Source organism: Pinus tabuliformis, chromosome 4_1 (genome assembly GCF_031772625.1).
Source record: "Pinus tabuliformis cultivar Carrire ecotype Pingquan chromosome 4_1, CPIR1, whole genome shotgun sequence".
NCBI classification, from domain to species: domain Eukaryota; kingdom Viridiplantae; phylum Streptophyta; class Pinopsida; order Pinales; family Pinaceae; genus Pinus; species Pinus tabuliformis.
The window spans coordinates 682,718,705-682,740,288 of NC_142303.1; positions in this window are offsets into that span (position 1 = coordinate 682,718,705).

A 21,584-nucleotide genomic window follows, 5' to 3' on the forward strand; every position below is an offset into this window, starting at 1 on the left:
ATATCTCAGCAAGGACTGCAGGTGGATAGGAACAAAATAGCCATCATCCAAAGGGTCCCACCTCCTCAAAAGCAAAGAGATGTCAGGAGTTTCTTAGGGATAGCTGGATACTACTAAAGGTTCATAAAGGACTTCAGTAAATTGGCCTCTCCTTTATTTGGGTTGTTGGCCAAAGATTCTGAGTTTATATGGTCAAAAAGATGTCAAGAGGCCTTAGACATTATAAAGGGTAAGTTAACCACTGCATCAATTCTTTGAGGGCCAAACTAGGCCCTCCCCATTCATATTCATGCTGATGCCTCACACAAAGCCATAGGAGAAACCCTAGGTCAGGTAGAGGAAAAACTGCCTTATGCCATCTATTTTATCAGTAAGAACTTGTCAAAGGCTGAGCTAAATTATATAGTGACCGAAAAGGAACTCTTGGCTTTTGTGCATTCATTAAACAAATTTAGACATTACATTACAAGCTATCAAACATTTATGCATACTTACCATGCTAAAATCAAATATTAAATGAACAAACCAGATGTGAATGCTTGAATTATAAGATGGTTTCTTTTATTACAACAATTTGATCTAACCATTGTTGATAAGAGTGGTAAGGAAAATGTTGTTGCAGACTTTTTACCTAGGGTAAATGTGCTTGGAGGTGAAGAAAGAATGGTGGATAACCAATTACCAGACGAGCACTTGTTTGCTATTTCAGTTCTCTCTCTATGGTTTACTGATATAGCAAACTATTTGGTATCATCACAGTTCCCACCAAACTTTCCCTCCAAAGAAAAGAGCAAGATAGTCAGGAAAAGTGCCCCCTTCACTTGGATTGGGGGTAATCTTTTCAAACTTGGCCCAGATCAAATCTTGAGAAGGTGTGTCAGGGAAGAGGAAGTTTTTGACATCCTTCTGACCTGTCATGATGGGCCTTGTGGAGGTCACTTTGCATCAAAGAGGACAACACTCAAAGTGTTACAAGTAGGCTATTATTGGCCCACTCTTCATCAAGATTTGAAAAAGTACACTAGTCAGTCTGATCAGTGCCAGAGGATGGGAAGGCCTACTCCAAGAGATGAAATGCCCCTGTAGCCTCAAGTGACTTTCGAGCCATTTTACAAGTGTTGCGTGGACTTCATTGGGCCTATCAACCCTCCTTCAAAGAAAAAATAGTACATTATTGTGTGCACTGATTATTTGACTAAGTGGGCTAAAACCAAGGCAATTAAGTAAGAAAAAAAAGAAAAGGTGGCTAAGTTCGTAAGGGAGAATGTATTATACAAATTTGGGTACCCTAGAGAGCTAGTCACAGACCAAGGCAACCAATTTACCTCCAACATGATTGAAGACCTGCTCAACCATCACAAGACCAAGCATAGGACCTCCACTCCCTATCATCCACAAGCTAATGGGAAAGTGGAGGTGACCAACAGGGCATTGGAGGGAATCTTAACCAAGGTAGTGAGCAGCAGTAGGAAGGATTGGGCAGAAACACTAGTTGAGGCCACCTGGGCCTATAATACCACATGGAAGACCACCACTAGATTCACACCCTATGAGCTAGTTTATGGGAAAAAGGTCTTGTTGTCCATTAAGTTTGAATATAACAAATTAAGGATGGCAGCCCAATTAGATTTGGATCTCAGCAATGCACAGAAAGAGAGATTGTTCCAATTGAATGGCTTTGATGAATTCAGAATGCAGGCCCTCCTACATATGAGATAGTTAAACTTCAGAGGAAGATTTGGCATGATAAACATATTAAGGAGAAGTAATTTCAGGAGGGCGATTGGGCATTGTTATATAATTCTAGGTATAAATACTTCAAGGGCAAGTTAAGGACAAGATGGCTTAGACCTTATGTTGTGGAAAGATGCCATGATAATGGTTCAGTGCAAATCAGAACTATAGATGAAGAACCCATCCTTTGCTCTTTTATGGGCACCAATTGAAAATGTACAAGAGACCTTTATTAGAACAAGAGTTCATTGATAATATCAATAAAATAGTGATGATGGTGGAGCAAGTTCCAGCTCCTCCCTCATCAAGTCACTAAAAAGGAAAAAACAAAAAAGAATAAGGACACCGGTGAAAACCTCCATGAGGCACCTGAGTCACATATTTAGGTCGAAAATCTCGTGAGGTAGCCCAATGATGAAGAAAAAAATGAAAAAAGAGAAAAAAGACAAGAAAAAATAATAAGAAGATCCTTGGGTGAAAACCTTCCTTGAGGCACCCCAGGAAAACAGCTAGGGTGAAAACATCTCTGAGGCTGCCTCGTGGTTTAAAAAAAAAAAACAGAAAAACAAAGAAAAAAAGAGAGAAAAATTTATAATTGTCATTTTCAAGTGGGCGAGAAAGACAGTCAAGGAGAAAAAGAGGATCCAAAGGGAACCCTGCCTCTCACATATTCATCTCCTCCACTCCTTACCATGCATCCCTCCATCATTTCTATCATTTTTCCACTCCATTGCTTCGATTTATGCGAAGACTATGTTTTCTACAGGATCCCCTGTATTCCTACAGGATCCCTTGAAAACCTACAGGATGATCCTGTAGGAATTACAGTGACCCAGAAAACCTACAGGAAGCAATCCAAAGGCACATGATAGGTTTGTTAGGTCCCTAAAATTCACCCTATGCATGATCTAGCACCTCACCTCATCCACCATCATCATCCCTGCACTCACCATTCAAAACAAAAAAAAACCAATTTCAATAGTCACTCTTAGAAAGAAAAGGGGAAAACAAAGAGGAGTAAGAGCATTACCTGAGTATCCTTTTCTCTACACATTTCTACTCCTTCTTTCCATTCACTACACCATCCTCACAACCCCAGCTAGCAACACGATTAAAGAATTCTGAGGGAGAAGCAGTTATAGGACATCCTGTAGGAAATCCTATAGCAGTCTATCCCACATAATACCAATCACACCAACAACAGGTCTTCACTATAATGATCCAGGAGCTCCACAGCAACAGCAACATCAGATCTTTAGCCATAGATACTTGCAAAATCAAAGAAGCCATGAGCAGATAACAAGAGGAGGAAGATGAATGGCATGCAACAAATATACAAAGTAACACCTTTGGTCTTCGACAACTGTAGGATAGCATCGAAACCACAGGTAAGTATCTCGCTCACTCACTCATATACATCATGTAATAAAAATTTGTAAGGGTTATGAGATAGTTGGTTTATAGGTGAAAAGGTGGCCAGTTAACTTGGCCACCTTCATTCAGTCAGCACATGTAGAACCTGGTGTACTCTCACACGTGGCTACAGTCAACTAAAAGATAGAGAAAGAGAGGGACAAAAGGCCGTTAAACTATGGATCTATGAGGTGGGAGCTGGTTACAAGGAGTGGGAAATGATGAGGTGGTAGTGGGGACCAACGGTCCAAAAATGGCAACGTACCTTTGCTTCCAGCACACCACCTCACCCTGAATCACCAGAAAGGGAAATAAAACATCGTTCCCATGCATTCATGCATTTCAACTCCTCAAAACTCCCTCACTCAAGTCACTCTCATAACCCAGGCCACCCACCGGAAGAAAAGATCCATCATTCTACGTAGGAATTCCTACAGGAGCATGCACAAGAATTCCTACAGGATACAGTCTACAAGATGCACAAAGAGTATCTACAGGATACATAGAGACATTCTACAGGATAGGTAGAGAAGAGTTCAAGAGGGGATATCACGGGAATTGGCCACTGCAACCATTCTAAAGAGGTAGGATCTAAAATTTCATCCCCCTTTGTAAGAAAATACACTAGGGATACTCTAAATCTAGTGAATTTAGCAACTATGCGAAGTAAATTACATACACTATCAACTCTATTTTGCTCCTGCATTTGAAAAATTGTGTCAACCCTCTCATCTTCTCCTCAAGCTCCAGCAACAAGATGACAGGAGGGTTTAATAGGAGAAATCCCACAAAAATTGTGAGAATCGAACAAGAGCCCCAGGTGCTTGAAATCTTTACAAGACACAACTAGATGGGGTTTTTCGAAAAATTCACAGGGTATGATGATGAGGTGGCTCAATAATTTTCTCACTCCCTCACTCCACATAACAGAATCCATGCCACTGTCATAGTAAGGGGCCTCACTATAGATCTCACCCCAGACCTCATTATCAGGGTCACCACACTTCCCCTATGAATTCCATGGAGAAAAGAAGACAAAGGAGACAACTAGGTGGCAAAAAGGAAATTCTTTTTAGAAGGTGAAGAACCCACTAAGGAAAAAAATGGAGTAAGGAGGGATAGTTTTCCATACCCATGGAGTGAGGTAGGCTACCAACTCATCAAATACATCTCATGTGAGGGTAGATATATTGTTGTTTATGGCTGTCATTTCAGGATCCTTGAGGAATTAAGATTTGGGATAGAAACACCACCACACCAAAGACTCACCATACCCTATTTCTTGCTGCAATCACTCATAGACTCCAACAACAAAGTGAATGAAGGGAATTCCCAACAATTGGCTCACCATGGGATGATTAGGATCCTCATTGAAGGTGCCCTCCAGAAACCTCAGAATCCCTATAACATGGTCGATCTTTAGAGACTTGCCAGCAGAGGATGACATTAAAGGCCTAACTTATGATGTTATTCCTATTGTCAGTGAAGAGGAGGAAAAACAAGAAGAGGAAGATACAGAGCAAGATAAAGATGAGATGGATGAAGAGGAGGCTAACACAAAGGAACTTGATGAAGCTGAAGAAGAAGAGGGAGAAGAGAAGGAGGATGATGAAGATACAAAGGAGGAAATTAAGGAGGAAACTGATAGAGATGATGAAAATCCACAAGAGGAAGAAGACAGGAAAAAAAGAGAAAAGGAAGGCAATAAAATAGAGGGGAAAGAAAACAAGGAGGAGTCACCTAGGGTGTCTCCAAAGGCCACTAAGAGAGAGGCAACAAATACCCTCATTACTCTCAGTACCCCACTCAAAGAAAAAGGAAAATGGAGGAGGAAAACCCCACTATATTTTAGAACAAGAAAGAGCACAAGAATAAAAGAGGGGAAGCCACAAACATCAACAAAATTTCCTATTGAGATTGAAGATTCCCCTACACAAAAGGACAAGATTCCTTACCCTAAGTCACCTATCACCTATGTAAGGAGGCCTACTACTAAATCAACTTCCTCAAAGGGTAAGGCAATCCTACAGGATCCACAAAAAAACCTACAGGAAGAAAAATTAGTCCTACAGGATACTCTGCTGAAACTACAAGAGGCACATAAATTGGAAAGCAAGGTATCAGAGTAGCAAGAAGCTAAAGAGGAAGACTTAGAGACAAAGGAACCTAGCCCCCAACCTAACCTAGACTCCTATTACTGGTTTATTGAAGGAGGCAAGGTAATACCTCAAAAATTTTCATCCCACTGTTCTTCGAGCTTGAGAAGGAGAGGGCCAGAACCCACTAATGGATGCAGATCACCAAAACAAAGGGGGTGGAAGAAATTTGGTACATGGAAGAGAAACTCAAAGAAATGAGCTAAGTGGCTTAAGGGACATATAAGATATAATGAGAAGTCAACTTGAGAGAGAAAATTCATGGTTGAGGGGACAATTGCGGGAAACAGAGAACCAACTAGCATGTATGGCTAGCCTCTCCTTGGAGGTAATTCAATGTAGGATGTCAGCTAAATCCTATGCTCTTTACCTCAAAGAACAATGGCTGTACTTTCAGATTAAGACACTAGCATAGACGGGAACCATGCCATTTCAAGACTACATGTAGTTTATTAATCTTTTTGAACAAAGTACACTTGAGGATAGGGCCAAAATCACTGAGTTTTATTTGCACAACATGGCCCTCACAGACATGAATGTTTGGGACCTTAATGCCAAGCTAGGAGATCTACAATTAATGGATTTGCCTTCATGGATGAACCATGAGGAGTCAAGAGCTGCAAAGATGAAAATAATATTGGCCAGAGAGTAGATTGAACCTCTTTTGATCAGAGCTGAACAATCAAATCCCATAATTTGATTGCAAATGATCCTCAGTTGGCACCTAGATATCTTGCTGCCCAAGAGCAAGCAATTTCACATTTTGAGGCCATTTTTAGGCTACTAGGAAATGATAGTGTACATGCTTAGCTAAGGAGATGGAACACACTGCCAAACAACTTGAAGATAAGAGAATATCACTCCCCTCAAAGGTTGAGAGAGGCTCTCAATAGGACACCTATGTATAAGCAATCTATGCAAAGCTTGAAGGTCAATTGGATAGGCCTAAAACTGAGTCCACCACTACTCCTAGGGATGCTAGAAAGGAGAAAAGAAGAAGAAGAAAAGAGGTAGTGGAAAGAAGTGGAAAAGGAAGAAGGCTTCTATGAACAAGAATAAGAGACCACAACAAACTCGGCATGGGATGTCAGAGATGCTACCAGATCCATGAAGGATATGGATATTGACTAAGTTTCTTAGAGGATGAGTAACACTTTCAGTAGGGGGGGTGATGATGAGACTCATCATTGGGTAATTATATGGGCCTTAATTCACGTCCTAGCTTAGTCAAACCAGCTATTCTCATAACTTATTTCATAGTTTTGATTATATTTTGTTTATGAGATGAGTTAGAGTTGGATACTTTGCTTTGTGGTCCAATGTGCATTTAATGCAGGATTAAATGATAAAAGTAAGGAATTTTGGCAAAGACCATGGTCAAAACTTGAATGGGACAAGGGAGAGGGATTATAGGAGTTAAATCCTCCTCATATACTACCCCTCCATTTGAATATTCCTCCATTAGCTCGGAGTGCAAACAACCAAATCATGAGGACTAGAAGGCAACCGAGCAAGTGAAAGAAAAAGCACCAGTTTATCTTGAATTTGGGATCCGAGCCTCCCTAATTTTAAGGAAGTCATTGGAGACTTTAGATGTATAAGTATAGAGGCCTAGGACCTCAATAGGATTTGGATTTTTGATTGTAAAACTCTACTCTATTTTCGAGCTGCAAGACTTGTGACTAGTTTTGATGTAATGCATTGTTTTGGTAATAAGAATGAGTTTTTCTTTGACCTAACACTAAGTTAACTCAGAGGGTTGAAGCTCTTGGGTTAGAGCCCAACCCTAGCATCTAAGGCTCCTCTTTATTGTACATGTATGCTAGTATAGATTCATAGTTTAATTGTTCATTTTCTTAGTAGATGCATTTCCATTACAACAGTGTAGATTAGATTGGTTGTGTGATAGTTTTCTTCCATTTGTGCCTTCTTTCAAGTAGCAGGTGAGTAAGGGGAAAAATGGTTTACCATAAGGTTTTCAGCAAGTGTCTCAGCCTCACTTCCTCCCTCTGGGATCATGACTTCAGGAAGGGACCCTCCAACAACCCCATAAACACAGATTTCTAGTTCTTGCATAAGATTTGAAGTTTGTTGTCTTTGATTCAGTATTTGGTTCTTGTTACAAGGAAGAATTCATTATAATCTTCTTCAATCTCCATTTTTGCAATGATATCTCACTCATGCTTTCATTCCCTTCAGCAACTTTCTTCATGCATAATATAGGCAATTGATTCATGCTTTTCTAGTTTATGAAAATGTATCTTTTTGCATAGTTCTTGGAAGACCCACATGTTTTAAGAAAAGAAGGTACTTAAGGAGGAGACCTAGACTTCATCACCAGTAGCCTCCTTCCACTTCATCCACCTTAGCCATATCTTGTTCCACCATCACCCTCACTAGTTTTTTTTATCATTTTTCATTGAAATTCCCCTAGTTACATTGAGCGAATCTAGCCATCTCTTATATTGAATGTTGACTCCTGAGTGCTCCTAGAATTTATAACACCCCATTCCATTCATCATACACCTTTCCTAAGCTTCCCAACACCTCCAACACCTAACAATTAGCTCTCGGTTGTATCTTGTAGGTTTCCTGTAATTCCTACAGGATCATCCTGTAGGTTTCTAGTACATCTTGTAGGTTTTCCTGAAACAACCTGTTTTGAGGCCGAATTGATGGGAAACCCCTAGGAAGTCACACAAAGCCTCCTAGGATGCTTCCACACCATCCAACCACTCCATAAACCTTCTAGCCATCCTCCATCACCTTCCATTGTCTTGTCACATCCACAAGAATAATTAATTTGCATACTTGATTTTGCCTAAAAAAACAAAAAATGTTCAAAAATAGATTTAGTTTAGTCTTTTTGCTTACACGCTAGTATGGTTTTATGCTCTTTACTTCTACAACTTAGATAGTATCATTTGTTTAGAGTTGATTTATCAATTCTGCTTAGCATAGTTGTTTAAATGGTTAATTAAGATACGGTTTGATTTAGCATTACATGTTGTTTTCTTCATTATTGCAGTAGAGTATCTCTCTTAGAGTAGATTTTCTCTTCTTCCATCAAAGAATTAGGCTTTTTCTGATTCTATAGAAGTCTAACTTGGAACCCCTGGGGTCTCTTGCTGGACGAATAGTGAAAACAAGAAGGACCTTCACTTTTACTTGTGCATACAACACTGTCACCTCCAAGTTTTTACGAACCCTCAGTTGATAAGTAAAGGTGGTAACCTAGGAGTTGCAACATCCTTGATACAATACTGACAATCATCATCTAATAGAGCCTTGAAGACTTTAAATTTATCAAATGCTTCATATTTATGTTTTAATCAGCCAATCCAACACATGCAATTAAAAGAATTAATGAATAATATGAAGTATTGTCCACCCCGAGGAGACTTATTTCTCATAGGACCACCCATATCATTATGAATAAGTTCAAGTGGCTTACTTGAAGTACCTTCCTTGGCGTTAAATTACACTCTGGTTTGTTTACTAAATTGACATTATTTGCATATGGTACTTTCTGGTAGAGAGATGTTAGGAAAGTCGCAAACTGATCCCATTCTATTTGACTTATGTAGTTGACTGAAGCTTAGGTGTCCCAATCTTCTATGCCATAGCCATATTTCTTCTAATTTTTGTAGAAATTCCTCAAATTCTTTACAAATCTCTCTCTGAGACCTATGTAGAAAATCGGCATGTAGTTTAACCCGATAATGCAATATAAATCAAAGTAGAATACTATAACCTACTTCTACTATCAATTTTCTGTGCAGAAACTTAAAGAACGAGCTGAACACATATAACGAAAAGAAGAAGAACCAATGAGCAATACACATGAAAATACTTTGGGGAAAGCCTCAACTAAAAAACCCCACTATCTATATTATCATACAAGGTGCAAATACATAGAGATTATACAAAGCCTTAGCTCTCACAGCTAGCCATCTCTTAGTACAATCCTCAAATATGATCACAAGCAATCTTGGCTTCTCACAAGCCTTCTCCTCTACCCTCCAAGCTCCTATTTCCTTGCATTGTTCCTCTGGGATGATTCTCACCTCACCAAGTGGAAAACCAATCTCACACACTGCTTTAGCACACTGTCAGAACTGCACAATCCTCAAGGAATTAATTCCTTCTGCATGCATGAGTTTTCTTTATAGGAAACCACATACAACTGATAGTACACTATCCTTGACATTAATCTCAACTGGGTCTTTCTTAGAATAGACATGCATGAGTTTCTGATGAGAGAATCTTCAGTTAACTGGAGTACACTAGTTGAGTGCATGCATGCATCAACTGACTGATAACTGACCATTAGTTCCTCAAACAGTTTGGAACTAATTTAACTTGAATTAAATTAGTAAACTAAGTTAACTAATTACAACTCAAATATAACTCAATATTATCTCCTTAATTCAAGGCTTATCTCTTTAATTTAAGGGATACCTCTTGCATGACTTTAGAAAGACTTCTAACTTGAATTCCTCCAACTAATTAAGTCAAAATAACTTAATTAATTATTTCCAAGTAGCTCTTAAGACTAAATTCGATTTTAATTCACAATTGAATTCGAGGACAAATTAAATTGGAATTTATGGATTCTATTTTTGTCATTTCTTGTTGCTATTTTCAACACTCCCTCTCAACAAGAAAGGAATATACAACTCAATCCCGATCGTGAACCTTTGGAATATTATGCATGCAACACTTCTCTCTAGTGTTTTTTCTTCAGCAACTCCAAAAATAGAAAAAACATCCAACCTGAATCAGTATTATGCATATGTCATCAAAGTCTCTGATTGTTATTGCCTCTGTCAACTGAAAACTTTGTGCTTTCACTGACTCTACCTTTCTGCACTATTGTCAATCCTTCTCCGTGCTCTTCAATATCTGACTACTCTAACCTCTGTCATTTTGATCTCTGAATGCATCAATCCCATTGATTCCTCCCGCTACTATGTACTTTGGGCTCCCATAGCAAAGTATGATCCATGAGATAAAAACTCTTAATGGACCTTGACCAATTTCAGCCTTCTTCAAACTATCACGTCATATCGCCTGACCTCACACCTGGAGGTATGGCTGCATGTGATCCCTATGACCACATGGATCGAAATCCCCCCCTAATGGAAGTATCTACATGAGTGGATCTCTTCACTTGATCTCCTCTAGCTGCTTATCCAATTGTGGCTCCCCCACAATTTTTTGAGACTTCTTCTGGGGCTACATTTTTGAGAGGTAACTTACTCTCCCTCTCAACCACCAACTCTCTAACATTTGCCTTGCTCCTCAAGGCTTTGCATGCATCTTGAACCTCAAGAGCATATAGGTTCTTAACTCATGAACCGATCTGTTTCATCTGTCTCATGGTGATGTGTCTAAGGAAAACCTTTCCCTTACTAAAAAAACACATCATAGCCATTCTCTTCCAATACCATGACTAATACCAAGTTATTCTTTAGTCCAGGCACATATTTCACATCATTCAAGGTGATAGGAGCTCCATGCTTCCTCTGAAAAGCAACCTTGCCCACTCCTAAAACACTATACCTTTCGTCATCACCCATCTCTATGCGCATCTTGAGGTCTTTCTACTCCAAGGTATTGAATAAACTTTTATCACCGATCATGTGGAATGAGGCTCCACTGTCAAGATACTAGACACAACCCATCATCAATGACACCATGCATATGATGAGGGTAAAGTCCATTTCAAACTCAGAGGCTAATGCCTCACCTTTCGATCCTTCCGAGGATCCCTTCTTGGACATCTTCGATGGGGAATTAGTCATATAATGTCCCATCTCATGACAATTAAAGCATCTCACTTTAAACTTGTCACCCTTCTTCCCTCCATGAGAAGAATTTGATTTGGAATGTGAAGCCTTACCCTTCCCTTTCCTTGCCTTACATGCTAAGACTAAATTTTCTTCATCAACATCCTTGGATAAAGAACCATCCTGTGTGCTCCTCCCGATCTCCTTCTGAATCAGATCCAACCACAGTCATTCCCAATATGGTAGTTTCTCCCTTCCATTCATAGAGTCACGGTAGCTATTCCAGCTCTTTGGAAGGCCAAGGAGAGCAACACTCACCATATCTTCATCGGCATTAGTTATTCCCACACTACTAAGCTCATCTTTGCAGGTCGTGAGGTTGTTCAGATATGTGGAAATAGTGTCGCCCTTCTCCAACTTGATTCTTCAAAGCTTATCCTTGAGCGCCAATCTCCTCTGGTTGCTACTATTTTGCTAGAGTTCCTTCAATGTCTTCCACATTGAAAATTGAGTATCCTTCCCATGGAGACTCGAGACAATTTGGTGTCGAACTCCCTCAAGGATGATCCATCTTGCCTTTGCCACACACTTCTTCCACTCAACCAACTCTTGTGCATTAGTTGAAGTTGGCTTTGGGATTTCTTGATCAATGAAATCCTTCAAGCCATTTTCTTCTAATACAGCTTCCATGCGATATTTCCATGCTATGTAATACAAGCTACCTTCCAAGGCATACTCGAGTCTCAAGCCATAGAACGCCATTCGCCAACCTTGAAGTATGATAAGAATTTGATTTGCAATTGCAATCCCGAACTTCAAACTTCGAATTCTCTTCTCAATATATTGTTCACTGCTTTGATAAAATTGGCTCTGATACCATGTAGAAATTCCTCAAATTCTCTACAAATCTTGCTCTAAGACCTATGTAGAAAATCTTCCTATAGGTTAACCCGATAATTCAATATAAATGAAAGCAGAATATTATAATCTACTTATACTATCAATTTCCTTTGAAGAAGCTTAAAGATCGAGTTGAACATATATAACTAGAAGATGAAGAGTCAATGCACAATACACATGAAAATACTTTGGGGAAAGCCTTAGCTAAAAAACCTCACTATCTGTATTATCATACAAGGTGAAAATATATAGAGATTATATAAAGCCTTAGCTCTCACAGCTAGCCAGCTCTGAGTACAATCCTCACAGGCAATCCTGGCTTATCAAAAGCCTTCTCCTCTACCCTCCAATCTCCCATTTCCTTGCGTTGTTCCTCTGGGATGATTCTCACCTCACCAAGTGGAAAACCAATCTCACACACTGCTCTAACTCAGTGTTAGAACTATGCAATCCTTGACGATTTGAATCCTTCTACATGCATGAGTTTTCTTTATAGGAAACCACATACAACTGATAGTACACAATCCTTGACTTTAATCTCAACTGGGTCTTTCTCAGAATAGACATGCATGAGTTTCTGATGAGAGAATCTTTAGTTAACTGGAGTACACTAGTTGAGTGCATGCATGCATCAACTGATTGATAACTCATCATTAGTTCCTCAAACAATTTGGAACTAATTTAACTGGACTTAACTCAGTAAACTGAGTTAACTATGTACAACTCAAATATAACTCAATCTGATCTCCTTAATTCAAGGCTTATCTCCTTAATTTAAGGGATAACTCTTGCATGACTTCAAAAATACTTCTAAATTGAATTTCTCCAACTAATTAAGTCAAAATAACTTAATTAATTATTTCCAAGTAACTGTTAAGACTAAATTCGATTTTAATTAACAATTTAATTCAAGGACAAATTAATTTGGAATTTCTGGATTCTATTTTTATCATTTCTTGTTGCTATTTTCAACAATTTTCTCAAGTAACAATGTTCTAAACTACCTTCTAAAACATAGACATTACCTGGAGTTCTAGTTCCCTATATTATAATTTTACCTGTATTTAGATCCAAACCACACAGTTCTTTGATATGAAAATAGCCTCATTCCCTTGATCACACATATGACTAACACTCAACAAGTTATGTTTTAATCCATCAACAAACAAAACATTCCCATCTTTAACGCTTTTTTCAGCAAAACAATTCCTTTTCCTTTGATAGCAACAAGTGAATTATTTTGAAATGTTACATTCTTCTCTTTCTTTATTTCATTAAACAACATAAACTTATCTTTATCACTTGTCATATGCTTTGAGCATCCACTATCAATGTACCATATATTTTCTTGATCTCTTTCATATAAAGCTAGACCACAATTTTTAGATTCCATGGTCTTATTTTCCCATACCTTAAATGGTGTTGCCTTGTGTTCATTCTGAGGTTTTGATCACATTTTTCTCCTGCATTCAGATTCTTTATGCCCAAATTTATTGCAAATGGAAAATTCATTTTCATATTGAAGAGGTGAGAAAGTATTGTAAGAGTATTTCTTTACCCCAATCTCATTCTTTTCCTTTCTTGCTTCTGTATTCATGATAGTTTTGTAAGCAACATACTGAGCATCCATATGACCAAAATTATAACAAATGAAGCTTCGACCATTAAATTAGGAGTCTCTTGGAGTACAGTGCCTTCTTGTGTAGTTTTCCCTTTGATTGTAGTAAGGGAGATTTCCCTGAGAAGTGTTTCATCCTTTATTCTTTTGTTGATGGCTGGAGTTTTGTTGGCTGCTGCCTTTTACTGCATTGAGATAACTTCATGTACCTATTTTAGAAGGCTTTATATTCTTTGATGATTCTCCACTATATCGAAGACCTATTTTTCTAAGAGGAGGGCATTGCAATTTGATGATTTCATCTAAGGTTTTAGATCCTTTAGCAAACCCAAAATTTAGACCTTTCTTTTCTCAAGTTCCTTCCTTAGACTTACTATTTCTAGCTCTAACTTTCATTTTGCTTCTCCTTTTCTAGGATTCATTTGTTTAGAGCCTCTTCTTCTAGTTTAACTTCTTCCAAAATAATTTTAAGCTAAATTATCTGTTCAATAAAATTATCCTTTTCTTCTAGGGAATCCATAAAAACATCAATAGCCTCATCAATACATTTATCTTCAAATTCCATGAGTAATTTATATTCTTGATCAGACTCACCTTCTTCACCATTTTAAAAACAATCACAATATTTGTGAGTGTAGAAACTTATTTTGTTTTTGATCTTTCCACTAAAATTTTCTTTTGCTGAATTCTTCCCTTTCTCATGATTTTCTCTATAAGGACATTTGGCAACATGGTGACCCACTCTACCACAGGAAAAACATTTGAAAGGAAGCTTACCACTGAATCTGCCAATACCTACTTGAAGTTTCTTCACAAAATTTTCCTCTTCTTCATCTGATACATATCTTGGTTCCTTAAGTTCGTCCCTTTCTTTTCCTTTAGATGTAGCCTTGAATGTAACTTCTTTGATATCCAAGGGACCCCCTTTTCTCATTTCATAGGCTGTTAGAATCCCATGAAGTTGTTAAATAGTAAGGTTATTCAAATCCTACATTTATTCAATGGAAGAGACTTTTGAATTGAATTTTGGAGATAGAGTCCTTAAGATTTTCTCAACTAGAGATGATTCTCTTACATCATTACCAATATTTCTCATTGAATTAATGATCTCATCTACTCTAAGAAAGAAACTTGCAATTCTTTTGTCATTATGCATTTTGAGAGTTTCATATTGAATACTAAATGTTTGAAGTTTCACACTCTTTACCTTAGTGTCGCCTTCTTAACTTTATATGATCTTATCCAATATATACTTTGTGCTATTCAGCTACATAACTTTGACAAATTATGATTTTGCTAAGCTTCCTAATAGAACATTGATATCTTTTGCATTGGTCTCATACTTTTTCTTTTCTGCTTCATCTATGTGAATGGAGGATGGATAATGATAGCCTCCTTCAACGATTCACCAAACATCAGATCCGAGTGACTATAAGTAAGATCTTGTTCTAAGCTTCCAAAAAACTAGATTGGATCCATTAAACAAATGTGGCTTGATGGATGTTGCTCCCTTTTAGTTTCCCATCTTGATGAATCTTCCTTCAAGTGATCAAGCTTCTTTTGAAGGATCTACTCAGATACCAATTGTTGGGAAAAATACTGAGAAAGGGGGTGTGAATTAGTATTTAAAAAAAGCTCACTTAAAAATTTCTTTTCTTACTCTTCTCCATACCTGCATATGTACATAGATTTTCTTCACAGAATCTGCGTGTATTTATCAAAACATCACCTACATCATTCTTCTATCTCTGGATTATTATGCCTTTGACCAAACTCTTTGTCACATGTGTACTAACTTGTAATAACATCATGTTAGCATCATGTTGACAAACTTCATCAAGTAGGTTGCCATCAAGGACAACACATTTGTCATAACACCAACAATTCCCAATGTTTGTAGAAGATCTCGAGAATTTTGGTGGGTTTCTCATTTTGGTGGGTTTCTTAGTGTTTGCAGAGGGTAACTTGAGGTAAGATCTTCTATTGATTTAGAAAGTAAATTGCAATTATATGGTTGATTTAATAAAATTTTATGCGCGTTCACCTTCATGATGCATGTTTCTTTTTATTGTTGTATCTTAGTCAAGGTTAATTTCATTTCATTGGAATTTTCTCTAATGCAAAATTGGTGAGAAGTGTTAACAACTCCATAATTGTTTCATTTAGCTAGAAGTTGGTGATTAACAGGGACATATGTTTCTCATTTTCTTGACTACCTTGATTGTAATTGGATTTGGACTAGTCTTTTGTCCATACCTTGATTTTGGTCAACATGTTTCCAATTGTTCAACTTATTCGGTAGTTATCTTTCTTTTCATCATCAACAAATAATATTTTGCAAGTTGGACTCATGGAGGAGCATATAACATAGATTATATATATTTCTTTGGTCTCTTCTTCTCTTTGTTAGAGGTACCAACAATTTCCTCCATATAATTTGTTGGATTGTCAATGCCTTCTTTTCGGATTTGGGTGAGGCCGTGCCCTTGCCATTTTCCTTTCTTGATAGCATTCATGCCCTAGAGCTGATCTGATAATATGTTTCTTCCTTTTTCCAAGTCATGATTGAACCTATTCTTCTTCAATAGACTCCTCAATAGTTATAGCTTGGTGTTGTATCAATTTTTCATTTCTCTTAGTGCAAGAGACTTTTGGGATTTTTTCTCAGCTTTCAAATTATAAAGGATAACCATAACTATTTAAGCATTATATTGTTCCAAAAATTATACCTAGATGACATTAAAGCCATGTGATTTAGGATTATTTTTGACATTGAATCCTTTCACTCCTGTATAATCTATAATTAAATCAAATATGAGGACTTTAGAGTACTTCTAGTAGTAAACTTGGGATATGGCTCTAATCATTCATTTTTGAGTTTGTAATGCTTCGGATCATAGGATTTTAACACTCTACAATCATTCACATCACTTTTATTTGGTTCAATTAGGTGAATAGTTCTTTCTCACTCGTCAATTAATTATTTCTTAACTACGAATCTGTTTTCATGCCTAACTGTTGTGTGAATCGTGGATACAATAAGTCTAGGAACCTTGGATGTAAGTCTCCCTAGAACTTAGCTACGAGTGTGCCCCATAGTTGTCCTTTTGGATTATTTCCTATGGGATGAATTTATTCTCGTTAACATTAGTATCTCCAAGCATTCACTTGGACAACAGGTAGGCCTTGCATGCCCATCACAAGAAACCTATGTTTAGGCAGTCACATTAACATAATGCAAACATAAATTAATTTCCTTAACCAAACATGAAGAACTATTAAAACATGTATGGAGGCCCTTTATTCAATAATGTGGAGGCCCTCGAAACATTTTTGTGCAAAAATTGGTCAATACTATATCTGTCTTTGACTCTTTCCCAGTTAACATAATGTAAAAAAATATGGTGAAATATATACATCTTCTTAAATAGTTGAAAATCTTAAGCTATTATTTCATTACACTATGTTTCATTTTATTCTCGTTATTGTTCTGTATATTTAGTACGTTGCATTTAAGATGCACTTATTGATTAGATTCAATGTTTATTATTTGGCTATATTATTTTTTGTTTCTCTTTGATTTCTTCAACTTCTTTGTCAGAAAGACAAGTACTCAGTTTTTCACTATTGGCAAACAAAACAAGAAGAAAAAAACAGTTATATAAATAGAAAGACTACATATTGTATAAGAAATTTCAAAATGTTCTACTATTATGCTTGTTGATTGAATATCCAATGTATTTCGTGCTCTTTGCATTGTAAAGAATTATTGCATTTGGACAACTTGTCATACTGTTTCAATATACTTAATCAAAATGAAAATACTTTTGCATTGAATGAGACAATTTTGCAAGAAATCAATCACAATTTATCTAGATTCATAGATTGGATCAATTCTCTTACTATCTCGGTGATTCTCTATTTGTCTCATTAATTTCTCTTCTTCATTTCCACTATACTTTAGCTAAAATACAACAAGGAATTGCAAACCACTTCTGACATTGCTTATATCGCCAACATGATGCTCCTTTGCAATCATTACACATTGAATTGACACCTGATTTTCTTCGAGACCTTCACAATGTTAATGATGTTGAAATGTACTTAGAAATATTTTCTACACGTTCTTATATTTGTGTACCATATTTAATTAGCTTATGGGGAGATGCCTTACATATAAAATTGTTCTCTAATTTTTTGTCAACTCGAGTCAATTTTTGGCTATACACAAAACAACAACTATATCTTCGCTTCAATCAAGACACTCAGGGAAATTAGTATAATATTTTTTGACATAACTAGAACACTGCGTGGTGCCATTTTTAACCACTCTTGTTGCATCACACAATAAGAATTCTAGATACAATTCCTAGATCAATTCCTCCATGCATTTTTCAATACCAATGCTGATATAGACAATGGACATGTTAATTGAGCAAATCCTATTACAACAAGGCTTCTTGATCTATGGACATTTTTTCAAATACTTTCACTACTCTTTGTTTGAATCTATTTGTACACTTGCACCATGGCTTGGTATGTTTGCATTGAGAAAAAAATGCACAAACATTTTACAATTATTTCATTTGCAATGGCATTATAGCTATTAACTACATGGAATAGAACTTGGATGCTAGCAGCATTGAGCAGGAACAATGTATCAATTATTAGCAAGGTTATATTATTAACTTATCAATTCCATATGAATATGGACATATAAAAGGAAAAGGTTTTGTAGTCCAATGTATATGTGAAATACTTAATGTTCACATATCGATCTGGAATGTAGAAACGAGGGATATTTCTTTGAGATTCTATTCATCGAATACTTCATCCAAATTTATGTACCTTTTGCATCTACCAATGTCCACATCACATGAAAATTTCCATGCACTTTTGCAAATTAGTAGTTTTGATTATATCAACCATAATAACAACATACAAGGAATGCTCCAAACAATGTGAGAAATAAAAACCCACAATTCAATGGCAATTAGTCTTCTAAACATCCTTTTAACAATGAATCTATTTATACTACATCTTGTACCCCACTGACCTATTTGTCAATTGAAACTAGCATCAAGAAAAAGAAAATATGTTGAAGTGGCTAAACATTGCACATTATCAGAAAAAGGAAAACATTCTTTGGTAATGCACACATAAAACCACAAACTAGTCTTTATGCCCTTTTCTAACGAATCTAATAAGAAACTGCATCAATTAAAATATGCGATGTGGAAACAATGTGCCTTGCTACACGAAGAATGCAAAAAACATGTCCAATAAAATAAAGCAAAAGAGAAGTATCTGTGATTAATCCAAGAAACACCTACAAATGCATGTTTCATTTGTGATAGATTGTATTTTGGAAAATACATGTGATTCATTGACAAAGTCACATTGTCAACTTTCCACTATCTCACGCTTGCAACAAAAGTTAAATGCATCAAAATAGATGAAAAAATTTGAAAATCTTGTAATAATGTAATAATGAGTGAAGAACTATCTGTGTTTCCATCACCTCTGCATATTCATTGAAACCATAAATTGATCTATGTTGCACAATTGACACATTTAGAGGAAATATTAGTAGCACCAAGAATGGATTTTGCATAGGTACGACAACTAGGTTATAAAAGATCACAAATTGGATTAACATGCACAATTATAAATTTTCCTACCAATTTGGATAGACTTCAAATCTTATGTTCTTATATTATTAATGTAGCCCCCTATTTTTATTGGTGTTCCCATGTATTCATTGTTGTGCCCCATAGAAGCCCATTATTGTTATTTTTGTGCCTTTAGATTATTATTGTTATGTAGGCTCTGATCATATTGTGACCCTTGAGACTCCTATATATATCAAAGAGGTCTTGTCATTTGTATCATCCAATAATTGTTCATGTTTGTGATGCAAAGGAGGTTTCACCCACGAGGGCTTCACTTAATGAACCTTTGACATATCGTGCGCGTTCATTGCATACTAAACAATACCTCGAATTTGACTACATATTGGAAAATTCCTCTAAAAATCAAATTATTTAACCCCCTACCAATATCAACCCAATACACTTCCCCAATTTAAACAACCCATAATTTCACTAGTTATTTTAGGTATCCATTCTTTCATTGACATTTTTTATAACCCTTTATATTTTTTCATTATTTTTGAGCTCCATTTTTTTATATCTGCTAATATAAGAACTTATATCCCCCAATATATTAAGTATCTTTTTCCTCAATATATATCCCCCAATACGAACCCACGTGGTATGATATTTCTCCCCCAATGAAGCCCTTATGGTTTCACCCTTGAAGAAACTAGTTTTCAAGTCATTGATCTATATTTTCTTCTATTTTGTGATATGGTTGCATAACATTTGATATCAGAGCTTTGAATTTTAGGGTTTCACTGCTTCAAATAGGACATTTTGGAAACCTCGCTATAATTTATTTTCTACGAGGATTAAGAAGAAAATATCTTGACCATGTGGAGTTGAAATATTGGTGAAATTAGCATAAAAAAATTAGATCTTGTTTCCTTATATTATCTGATATATGGTTCGAAGAAGTTAGGGTTTTTGCATGCTCCAAAATTCAGTCTCAAGGAGGTGACCCAGGGAAAATCGTTATAACTTTCTCTATAAGCATCATATTTGAATTTTGTAAAAATAAATTGAAATCGCACAGAATTTAATTTTTCATGTATCATTTTCAGGACTAGAGGTTGAATAATGGCATGTGTAATTTTGTACAAGTTCGCTCTATTGAACTAGTACATAACCATGTCATTGTGGGAGATTGGGCATAGCTTTATAACGAAGAATCCGATCTTTGTCTAACTTGTGGCATTGGAAATAAGAGTCAGAGGGCTATAGTAGGGTGAAATATGAGACCATGGAGAGATGAAATTACATATAAGATAGAGATCCTAAAAGAAAGAAAAAAGTGTATATATATATTTTTTTAAAATTGCATAACGTTTTTTTCAGAAATGAGTTTGAAGTAATTCCAAGTTAATATTGATGCATATATATCAGTATTTGGTTCTAAAATTCCTCCCAAATAAAATAATTCTACAACCATTAAGCCCTTATAAAGCTCTACTATGATGCATGAAGAGGAAGAATTGCAACACTATATATCAAAATTACGGGACCAAATGCAACAAATTATGCTTTCACAAGTAGCAACCAAAGATGAACTAAAAGGGGACATGAATGGTTTAAAAGTAGACATGGAATTTTTGAAGGATGGCATGGAAGCTAAGATGGATTGTTTGAATAATGGTTTAAAAGTAGACATGGAAGGTTTGAAAAAATTATTACAAGAAATGTTTCCTAGTGGTCTCCATTAATATCAAGATGAAGACAAAAGGAATATGAAATATGATTTTAGAGACTCCAACATTGGCTTTAAAACCCACTATATTAGAATTATCGATATGAGGATGTTTTATGGAAAGTATCCTGTAACATTGATACTATAGATGAAGCAATACTTTGATCTACATGATGTGCAACACACACAAAAGGTATGCATTGCATCTTTATATTTAGAAACTATTCAATTTTTATTATATCGATGGATTTATTCTCATAAATCACTTGTAACATGGTCGATTTTTATGGAAGAATTGATATCACATTATGAGGATATAATGAGAAATACCTTCTTAAGCCAATTGATAATTCTAAAAAAAAAGGTTCAATGGCAGAGCACATTGAGGACTTCCAAAGATTGAATATCAAGGTAAATGATATTCCAAAGGATCATAGGATTGGTTTCTTCATAGGAACTATAAAGGATAATGTCCAACATGATGTTCACCTCTAGGAACCTGGTTCATTGGAGAAGGCATACAGGGTGGCAAGAAAAGTTGAAAGAAAAATTATGGCAACAAGGAAGTCTACCACTCACAACTATACAGATGGAAACATTGTTGCTCCTAGCCTTCCACAGCCTAAA